This window comes from Zonotrichia albicollis, chromosome 3 (assembly GCF_047830755.1).
Source record: "Zonotrichia albicollis isolate bZonAlb1 chromosome 3, bZonAlb1.hap1, whole genome shotgun sequence".
In the NCBI taxonomy this organism is placed as follows: domain Eukaryota; kingdom Metazoa; phylum Chordata; class Aves; order Passeriformes; family Passerellidae; genus Zonotrichia; species Zonotrichia albicollis.
The window spans coordinates 102,087,343-102,098,366 of record NC_133821.1 but is presented as its reverse complement, the minus strand read 5'-3'; the positions used below and the strand labels follow the sequence as shown (position 1 = coordinate 102,098,366).

At 38.5% G+C, this 11,024-nt stretch overlaps 1 long non-coding RNA gene across 2 annotated transcripts; it reads right to left on the bottom strand.

Annotated features, from left to right (window-relative positions):
- Positions 1-5,233: 5,233 nt before the first annotated feature.
- Positions 5,234-10,798, bottom strand: LOC113459138 (uncharacterized). Of its 2 annotated transcripts, none has more exons than XR_003380037.2 (3): positions 10,487-10,798; positions 6,146-6,618; positions 5,234-5,714 (listed from the first exon to the last, which is right to left on the bottom strand). It is a non-coding gene; the product is annotated as an uncharacterized LOC113459138 (long non-coding RNA). The 2 variants fall into 2 exon arrangements; XR_003380036.2 differs by having other exon boundaries at positions 6,146-6,604; positions 10,487-10,789.
- Positions 10,799-11,024: the final 226 nt, after the last annotated feature.

Sequence of the window (11,024 nt, the reverse complement as noted above, 5' to 3'; positions counted from 1 at the left end):
TTCACAGTGACAGGCTACCCCAGCACTTCTCATGGTTGCTTTATAAGCTTACTTTTAATGATATTACTGACTTTTTTGAGTGCTATCTAGAGTTTACAGCTCTTTCCTTAACATATCTCTGAGCTATATTTGTCAGTGAAGAATTAGAGCTAGAAGAATAAACTTAAAGGCTCTGGAACATGTAAGATCTTTGATTAGCAGGTGAATTTAGGCACCATCCTGGGCTACATGCACAGGATACACATAGGACAACTCATTTCCATTGTTAGCAGGTATTTCCAAAAGCACATATTCTATTCTCTGAGTAACCTTAATTTCTAAAAATTTAGAAATTTTTAGTTTGAAAAACAATATTTTAGTTTACTCTGTAACATTTTTCTTGCATCGTTGCTCTTTTTGAACTGATGTGAAACAGAAGGTAATTTCCATTTCTACTAATTCCTATTAATAGAGATGAAAATTCTTGTTTAGTCATCTTTCTTGCTTCTCAGATTTCTGTTCTACAAAACTGGCAGTGTATTGCCATGGTGATCTTCTGCCACAAAATGTGCTTTAAGAGTTGAACTTGATGATCCTTCTGGGACCCCTTCAGCTCAGACTGTTTTGTGATTCTGTGATTCAGTAGACACTCAGCATGGGAATCAGAAATCCATCAACCCAGTTTCAAGGATACAGCCAGCAGAGAAAGATAGTCTGGGAGGAGAGTGATTTTTTTTCTTATTAGGACAATTAATTCAAATAAGGAAAGAACTGTCCTCTGTAATTTTCGATCAATTAAGCTGAGACCTCAAAACAGTGTGTGCCAGTAGCAGCTAGGAATCTGTTACATAACAGTGAGATCAGGAGATTCCTAGTGAGATGTATCCCACTGCTTTTTACCTTATCTTTTTAGCACCTTTTTTACCACCTTTTTTACCTTACTTCTTAGCTTTAATAGCTTCTTCCTGTGGTGCCAGCAGATAGGCTCCTTAAAACCTCCTGCAGAGGTTTCCCCACCATTCCCATTTGAGCAAATGATCTTTTCTTTAAGGCTGGTACATCCCACACACACAGTTTAAAAGACAAAATGAACTACATCTTTCCTGACATTAATGCAGCAGGTATCCTATCCTTCTAAAGATTTCTTTAACATTTCTTGCTTTTGGTGCAGGGAATTCCTATGCACAGCTGCAGTTTAACAGTATCTGTAACAAATTGCTATCTATTTTAACAGGTGCTCCTCCTGTTGCTCTGCCTCTCCAGAGTTCACTCATTTTCTTTCTCAGGCATTTAGGAGATGTGCTGATGAAGATACAGTCTTTTGCCAGGCAGACTATTTAGTGGGGACAAATTGTGTGATCATAATAAAAACAAGTAGTTATCCATGCATTGAACTACTTCACTCACGACAAATTGTCTATGTTTATGTGTCCCTTTTTGGTTAGAAATAAATCTTTCTTATTTTCCTAACTTGTCCAGATTTTAAGTCTGTTATTTCTGGCATTCTGATGCCTCCTTTTTTCCCTTCTCCAACTTTACCTTTTATTCTGTTTTTGTTTATTTTTATAATTTTTTAATAGTGTTCATTTTTGTGGGGTTTTTTTGTGTTTATTTTTTGTTTGTTTGTTTTGTTTGGGCTTTTTTAGGAGCTTCTCTTCTTTCTCCTTTCTCCCTTTTCTCTCTTTACTCTTCTCCCCTTCAGTCTGGCAATCCTGGAGTAGGTCTATGAGTGAAATTCTCTAATATCTTAGTGATTACATCAATGTTTTTGGGTTTGTTTCCCTCCCAAAATTTATAATAAGCTTTAGCTTTCTTGTGGGTATTTTAGGGAAACCTACAAGGTAATAAACCCCATGTTCTCCATGTACAGCCATTTATGTACTACAACATGGCATTCAGCCAGTGGCTGTCACAAAAGGGCATAAGAAAGCTCCTTCCATGAAGAGCTGTCAGTGTGGCTGTCTTTGCAGGACCACCTTGTGCTCTTCTGGCCCTTGATAAATGGATGTGGAGAATGGAGAAGATTGGATGTTGCAGAAAAAAGTGGGAGAGAAAATGGCACTCTAGTTGATGACAAAAATCTCAGATCCCAGTGCAGAATGGTGATTCTCCTTGCAACACGAGAAAAAAATTGAGGAGAAAAAATTGTTGCCATTCCACAAGTACAAATCCAGCCCAGTTAAATTATCAATAATTCAAATGCTTAAAATACACTGAATAAATTTTATGGTGCTTTCTGACACACGTCTCAGGAATGGCCACAACATATTTTCGGTGTTGTGGTGGTTTTCCCCTCTCGCTTTTTTCAAACAAATTTCTTATGGGAACATAATATGAGATCCTTCTGTCATCTCTGTAAAAGCAAAATTTCCACTAAGCACACCTGGACATCAGCCATAGCTTTATCCATATCCTGACAGCTGTCTGCTGCTTGCTGCCTTTTTTAGGAGTGTTGGCTGATGGAAGCACTGACCTTCCTGTTGGTCATCCCCTCGGAGGCAAGCGACATCAGCAGTAGGTGTTGTCCAGGCTGCTGTGGACAGCAAGGGGCTGGATTGCAGACCTGCCTTGCCTGGCTCTGTCAGTGGCTGGGATCTCTTGGAAGAGACAGTGAGCATGCATTGAGCAGTTTGAGAACAAGTGCTGGGGGATCCTTGGCCACCCCCACATGCTCATGTCTGACTTCTGGGGAGGACAGATCTGCTGCTCCTGATGCTCAGGAAAGCCAGGCAGGCTGGCTAGATGGAATATAGATGTACAAATAGCAATCACCACTTATTTTCACAGGAGACAAGCATTTGCCAGGAATGCCTCTGCAGCTACTGAGCATTCACCCTAACTCCCCCTGCAGTGTTGCAAATGACTGGAGGAGGGTGATGGAGCAGGGAGGAAGTCCCATAAGTGCACGCTCTTCTCTCATGACTCTTATCTTCTACCCTAGACTATTCTTTTGGGTAGTGTAGGAGGCAGACTGCTGGCTCAGATGGTCTTTTGGTTCAGCTAGCTGATGTTCTCAAGAGAAGAGCACAGATAATATCCCCCCATGGTGAACACTGCTTCTGATATATCTCAGTACATTTTTATGCTGCTTCTGGGCATAAGCTCTCCATCTAGAGCAGCAACAGATCTAAAAATGGGTTTACTTTGAACTGACGTTTGTAGGTCCTCTCCTGCTGCAGAGATAGGGCATTGGGGATAAAAAAGTTACAAGACATTTTGAGTACTCATTCTTGATAGATAGATCTTTTGTCCTAAACTATGATTTAGTTTTCATATCTAAACTTGGTCAGTTGCTGTTTGTCATAAGAATGGTAAATATTTTGAGTCTAAATTAACAACTTTAGCTTTAATTAGTGAGAAAAGCTGCTCATTACTCCCAAGTAATTTACTAACAATATTATTATGTGTATTATGTGACCAAAAAAAATTAATGCAATCTGGCATTTATGACTTCCACATAACATCAGTTGCTAAGGTAAGAAAACAACAAAAATACCCCTTTTATTCAGAAAAATTCTTAAACTAATAAGCATGTTCCTAATATTAAAATCAAGTCAGCGATCCTATTGACTTTCATTACATAAAATTTATGACACTTGGATGTAGTTTAATAAGGTCATAAAAATGCCAGTTGTGGTATCTCATAATACTTTTTATAAACTGGTTTTACAGTCTACCCTTTGTTCCAAAGTTCAAAGTGACAATTGAAATGCACAGGTTGCCCAGGGGTTCAGACTTTTCTTGAAGTACTGACTGGCGAATACCTTAATTTCTAATATATCTATATTTTTTTTCAAAATCTCAGTAATTGTGGAGAACGTTCCTTTCCTCCAGATGTGCCAAAGTTGATATTTTTCATTTTAAAGAAAAATATCAATAATTCAGTACAACGAACACATTTTATTGCTATACACTTTTTTCTTTTTCCTTTTTCCATTTTTATATGAAATGAAAACTGTGCAACATTTATTCCTAAGCAGGTCAAATTCAAACAATACTTCTAAGTGCTGTTACAATAGTGGCATTATATTGTCCCTTGTCAGCTTTCAATTACTTCATCCACCTAGCTGATCACTGACTTATTTCCTGGCTTAGGTAAATAGGACTTTTGGTGCACTTCCCTTAAGTCATTTCAGAGAAGATAAATTAAATAATGATTGCAATTTAATATTGTGATAGTGCTAAAATATTTCCTTCAAGCTTCAAGTTTGACCACAAGTTTCCAATAATATACTTTTTTTCACTTGCTAGCTCAAACCTGAGGTTTTATTAAATTCTACAGCTGCAGTCAGTATTTATGTTTTCATCTAGCAAATTGGACATTTTAAATAATAAAGAGCATGAAGTTATATATATAAACAGATAACACTTGCAATTCATTTAAGGTGGAAACTTTATTTAAAATTAATAAAATTCCACACAATATGGCACAGAGGTCCAAATTCTTAGCTCATTATGCTGAAGCAAATCTGGGGAAAATCCATCGACTTTGTTGAGGTTATTCCAGGATCATAGCCAAATACTCAAAACCTGGTCTGGGTATATATTCCTCAGGGAGGCAGAGCCCTGTGTGCACAGGGCCCTCAGTGTGCAGAGGCTGGTCCATCTAAGGAAGGATGTCCCCTTGCTTCCAAAGAGAGGGACAAACTTTCTCAACACACTGGGGAATCGAGACACTGGAGGAGACTTTGCAGTGAAGATCTTGGCCCTGCAAATTCCATGGCTTATCTTCTTCAGGGAATACTGAAACTGGAGAGGAGGTAAAAGCCTGAAGTACAGCTTTAGATCTTGGCCCTGTGGAAAAGCACAATCCTTGTTTCACTTTGCCCTTGCCCTTTGATGATTCACCCGGTGCTCTCTCTTTAGGAGAAAAAACTAATAAGCAATAAAGTGTATAGTCTGTGCCATTTACAGATAAATGAAGTGTGGAGTTCTCATTTTTCAATTTGCAATCACTTTTAATATCCTCTGCTATTTATAGCTGTTTCTGCCCATGTCTACACTGAAGAACATCAGCTTCATAGTAGACAAATTCTGCATGTGGTATCTCCAAGTAGAGGAGCTGCTCAAGGGACAGGAATGCACCCGTGTTGAGAAATTCCTCCTCTTTGCTTCAAAGCCTCCACAGTGTCTTGTCTTGGACGTGATGATAGCTGTGTGTACTTGTTCTGCCCTCAAGTGTGACAGCTTGTATGCCAGGTTCATCTCAGATGTTAAACTGCAATTTTCCAAGAGGGCAATTCCCAAATAGATATTTCAAGCCAGTGCCCGAAGAAACACTTTAGTATAAGTATGTTGGGTTAACTAGCTTAGATAGAAATTTTTTTTTTTTGCAGGTAAAGTTCCTAGGGAGACAAATTGCTCTTGCTCCTGTTTTGTATAGGAACTTAGAGGTTGATGCTTAAGGACAGAACTTCATCCAACTGTGCTGACCCAATGCTAGCCCAGCTGCAGGCTCTCCCCACTCTCAGGAATCTGCAATATTCATGAACCAGTCAGAGGTGAGTGAGGACAGGGTTATACCAGTGACAGGACAGCAGCAGCTGCTCACTGGCAGGTTGGGCAAGGAAAGAACAGCTTAGGTCTTCCATTTCCAGATGTTTTTTTCCTATGGAAGCATCCATGCTGTAAGAACATCACTGAGCGCAGGGAGATTCACCCTAGAGATGGTTTTTTGGCAATTTGTACTCTGCTATATCTGAAACCCAGAAAATCTTCCAGTTTTGTCCAAGAGCCTGCAAGTTATTTTAAAAAGAGTGAACAAATAAATTAATAAAAAGGAAAAAAAGGAAAAAAGGGAAAGAAACAACTGAAAAAGAAGCATATCCTGGGAAAATAACACGAACATCTTACAGCTGATCTGATCTCTCCCCTTCCCACTGTCCCACAGGAAATTCTGACTTTATGTTTATTTTCCTTTCTTTAGGATACTAACTTTAAAAACAAAAAGTAAAGGAATCCCAGTTGCAGCCAAGCTCAAGTCTCACAGAAACAGTTCAATGATACATAATGCAAAGGATTCCAGCAGATTTGCAAATAGGAGGCTAAAATAAGACAGAAAGTAGCAGAGAGAATGCTGGTATTTACATGGATGTGGGCCTTCTACTAATGCTACTGTAGAAGTAGGAACATAAACTAATATTTAGGTGTGTTGGGCCAAGCTCACCCCTGCATTAATTACATCCTGTCAAATAGTGGAGCAAATCTTGGAGATATTTGACACATGAATAAGGGAGCACCATGAATGAAGGATGTCTTCACCAGGCTGACAAAGCTGGAGGTAGGTCAGGCAGCAGCAAAGGAGGGGACTTGGACTTCAACTCTGTGAACACAGTCACAACTTGTGTGTGGAAAGTTCAGTTCTGAGAATCCTGCCTCATCCCCCTGCTCTGCATGGAGGTCAGGGACACCTGCAGAGAAGCGGTAGAGGCGGAGAAGAAGCAAAGACAGTAGATTTCCTTTTCATAAGAAAATTAAATTATTTTTGTGGATAAAGGAGTTGAAACTTTCCTGTTGACATTGAAGAGCTGGGTTTTCTGTCTTGATGGCCAAAGCATGTATCCTAACCCCTCCTCCAGGTCACAGGAAACCTTTCAGTTTGTTGTTCATAAAAGTTCATAAAAGCCTGTGAAAAAAAGACTGTGAGAGAAACAAGAAAGACAGTTGAACTTCAAGAGAGATTTCCCTCCACTGAACAAACTCCAGGAGGAGTCATGCATGCATAAAATACCTCTCCACTATCATTTCCACTGGCTCCTTTGGGAAGATTCAGCATTTTGCAGCCAAAGACCCATGATCAGCAAAGCATCTGGCCTCCTGACTCCCCATTTGAAGTTTAAATTCCAGCTGAAGTCAGTGGGGAGTTTGAACAGGAGTTGGGAGATTCAATATTTTGCTGAGCATTGGCCGTCAATATCAGTGCACTGCTTAACTCATAAACTATATTTACAATTATTGCTCATGTTCATCCACTGACACATTTCAGGTGCTTATAGAGGTTTCTAATAGTATGCCGTAAATCACCCTAAAGAGCTGGGATACAATTTTTAGAGTTCAAATGGGAATACTTACTAGATGTGAGTGTTTGGAGGATAAGGACCTATTTTCCAGAACAGGTGCTTAAATGAAATGATGAAGTCATTATAGTTGAGCAACTTAATACAGAGAAAAAGCTCACATTATTCTAGTACCTATAGGGCTCTAGCAAAAATGTCTAAATTAAAAATTTGAGAACTTATTAGGCAGGAGGATTAAATTTGCCATTTCACTTGGAGAACATTTTGCGGATGTGGGAAAATAAAATAACTTATTTTTGTGCCTATATAGGATTTTTTTTGCCACCTGGAGAAGTTGCATGGTTTTGACATCACTTCCACTTTTTTTTTTCTGCTTTTGAGTTTGCTTCTTTCCTATGCTGCAGACCTCTTCAGTGCTATGAAAATGAGGGTTTGCTCTTGAAACAGGCATGTGTTCAGGAAGGTACAAAACGTCTCTCGCAAAGGCAATATAGTGCACTCTTTGTGGTCGAGAGTGTGGGAAACTCCATTCGGTTCATTTTCATGACAGAAGCACTGAACCACATTAACACAGAAGGAAGATGTAGAAAACGTTTAATGGTGCTGCAACGCTTTGTTTATTCTCAGCTAAGCCCACAGGCTTCCAAATGAGCCCACTATGCAATGCGACTACATAAGGTTAACTGCTGGGTACATTAAGCAAAATACTCTCTCTTAGATGCTTGTTTAAGTCATCATTTCTGATCATTTATCAGACTTAATGTGCTACAGCAGACTGCAGGTCACAATGTGTCATTTCCAAAAGAACTTTGACTTTTCCCGTTCCAGGGTCAGGAGCTGGTAATGTTTAGCTGAAATGACTGCATTGCACTTCATAGCATCCAGTATATCCACTGAGGCTTTGGAGAGCCATTCTTGATAGACCTGGCTCCAGGTATTTGGGCATTAAAATCTAAGGGAATTGCTTAAGTACAGGGACTGAACCAAGATTGAAGCTGGCTGCAAAAACAAACAAAAAAACCCTCCACTTAATTTGTTGGGAAAAGATCATGAGACGTATAGCAAGGATAATTGTTTTTCCAAACTGATAGTAGGAGTTCTGTCTGGGGAAAAACCCCAAACCAAGCACACAGACACCCCTACCGTATGAAGGTTATTTACATGGAATTTCAGAACAAATTGAAATAGCTTGGATTATAATGTTGAACATGCCATGTGAGCATTTCCCCAGTTCAAGGTAAAACAATAAGGCTATTTATCTGGTGAATTCTAGAGCTAAGTGATTTATTTACAGCAAAAAAAGTTTCCTTGATGACTTTTGGTTGTTTTTTGTTTTATTTTTTTTATTTAGAAACTATGTGCATTTTCAAGATGTTTGATTTTTTTAACAGGTTGGGGTCACACTGATGGGGATTGGCCAAGGATAAGATGGGAATCAACAAACATCTTCTGTTTTCTCCCATTTCCTTTTAAAGTGCTGGGCTAAAGCCTGTTTTCAACTGCATTTGTGGCTCCATAGTAGATAGAGTAAGAGAAGCGTCTGTATTAAAAACATAAATCACAGATCTAACATTATATGCTCCAAGTACCATGAGACATTTTTTTCCTCTGTACCAATCCTGTATTCACATCCTACATGGATGCACAAATATTTTAGGTAAAGATGAATCTCTTCTCAAACCCTCCTCATTATAATGAGTTATTTAGTTTAAAAAATAAGCTAAAAATATTATTTTAGTTTCTAATAATTTTACCAGATTTCAACCATTCAGAAATGATCATTTTTCTTTCTAGGGATATCTTTTTTGTATCCATTATTCTTTGGAAAATTTTCAGCAAAGATGTTCTGGTGTTTCTAAGAGATTTGGGGAGAATACATTACTTTTTGAAGGCTAAAAGAAGTTCTTCTGATAATTAATTGACAAGCACTGCCCAGCAGTGCCTTGGGGAAGAGGCCTGAGATTTGCATTAGGGATGGGCCTTTCACTGAATTTCTGTGACAAATTGCTGAAACAGTGAAAACTTGAGGTACCTGCTTCTTCAAAGGGTGACTGCTGAGCCTCTGGCTCCTTCCACAGAGACAGACAGCACCTGTGAGCCCATAGAGGGCAGCTGGGCACCTTCCCATCTGGGGCTGTGGATGCAGCACCCTCTCAGCTAATGCAAGAGGATGTAGGGAACCTGTTGTGAGGTGGAGCTGGAGAGGGGACACTAATTAGGAGGAGGGAGCACTGAGAACATCATGTTGGAGTGTACTGGGGAGATAGATTCATCCCAGCTTCTCAGCCACTGAGCCAGGGTCATGGAAGTCTTAAAGTGCCTAAGAAGAAAGGATCATTCTTATATTTGGTTCTTGTGCAAGCTGGTGTACATCAAAGAAGTCCACTCTACAAAAGTCTTGGAAGTGAAAAAATATTGACTAGCCACCCTGACCCTAAGTGGGATGAGAGTCCAGTCAGATAATAGTACACAAAACTTAGTTAAAGGCCATTTCATAACACTGTATATTCAGGGGAGCAGGGCAAGTTGTTATTTGAGGTTCTCAGAGTCTTTTCATCTCCTAAAATTAATTTTTTTCTATCCTAGTAATATTCTACTACAATGTCTTATATTGTAGCAATTAAAAAAACAGCCATCATGTAATTCTGAAGGTCTAAGAGAATTTTTAAATTTATAAGGAATCTAATTTGTGAGCAATCTAAATCAGAATCTTTTTAAGAACTATGAAAGAAGCAAACAAAAGACCTCATTGATGTTATTAGAATAATTTGATTCTATTTAAAAGTGTTCATTACCCTTAAATTGGTAGATTTCAAAAGAACATGAGGAGATCCTCTGTGAAGATTTTCTAGATCCGTTCTGTTAGAAAAAGTTGCCTCTCTCTCAGGATGTTCAGAAATATAAATTGTAATTTTCAAAGGTAAAGCTTGAGAACATAACTGCATTTTAAAAGCAAGTTGCTTCTAAATGTCTCATTAGTAAAGCAGAGTTTTCTGTCTGTAAATGAAAAATTTGGCGAAGAAGGCAATAAGTGAATAAAACATTTATCTAATACACAAAGGGGAAAAAAAGTCAGAAAAAATAAAAAATCCTAGAAATCTCCCCCCCACAGTCTTTCTTTTCTCCCCACAAGAGTAATAAACAGTACAAGAGAGGGTTGGATTTTTCTTTTAAATTAAATATTTACTATAAGCACAGAAGACCTATTCTTTCTTCAAAGAGGAGTTACTTGTTGGTAAATTTATCATCTGATTGTTTGAACAGTGTGTGCATATCATACAGCAAGAACTTGTGAGATTGCTGAGTTACAAGAGTCTTAATTCAGTATCCAGAGAGTGAGAAGGAAGAGGGAGGATCAAGGACAAGGAGAGAAAGAAATGAAGTGAGTTAGTTAGGCACAAACTCATTCTATCTTAAAAAAAACTCAACATTATTTTTAATACTGAGTGCTTTTCATCAGGTAGAAAGGGGCACATGAGACATAGACTTACAGAGGCTTGAAAGAGTCCTTCAGGTTCAAAACACTCTGAGATGTCTGCAAATGCCAAGAATATTCACACATTTCTAGTTGCACCAGTGAACACTTGTGTGCCACACGATGTAATCCCAACAGGCTAAGAAAGGGTCGTGACATGCCTGCGTGTTTGGTATTGTTTGTTCATTCCCAATTTCCACACTGAGAAACACAGGAGGAGCTTTATTACAGCTGCATTTACAGAGTGGAGGGCTGAGCTCTCTCTGCGCCTGAGAGGAAACTGAGGGGATAATAATTTTTCAGCTGGTAATTACACTGACTCTAAAATTCTGTACCTGGACATTTCAAGGTGAAGAGGAAAAGTGTGTTGCATTATTCCTGTTTCTTTATTAAAATATTATCCCATACTTGCCAGCTGCTGGGACATATTTTAAGAGTTAAAAATGTCATATGAAAATTTAATGAAATAGAAAATATAGCATAAATCAGTTCCAATCCACATGTTTATATGAGGGAATTTTGTAAAAATTTCTCTCTTCTCTCATTAAAAATAA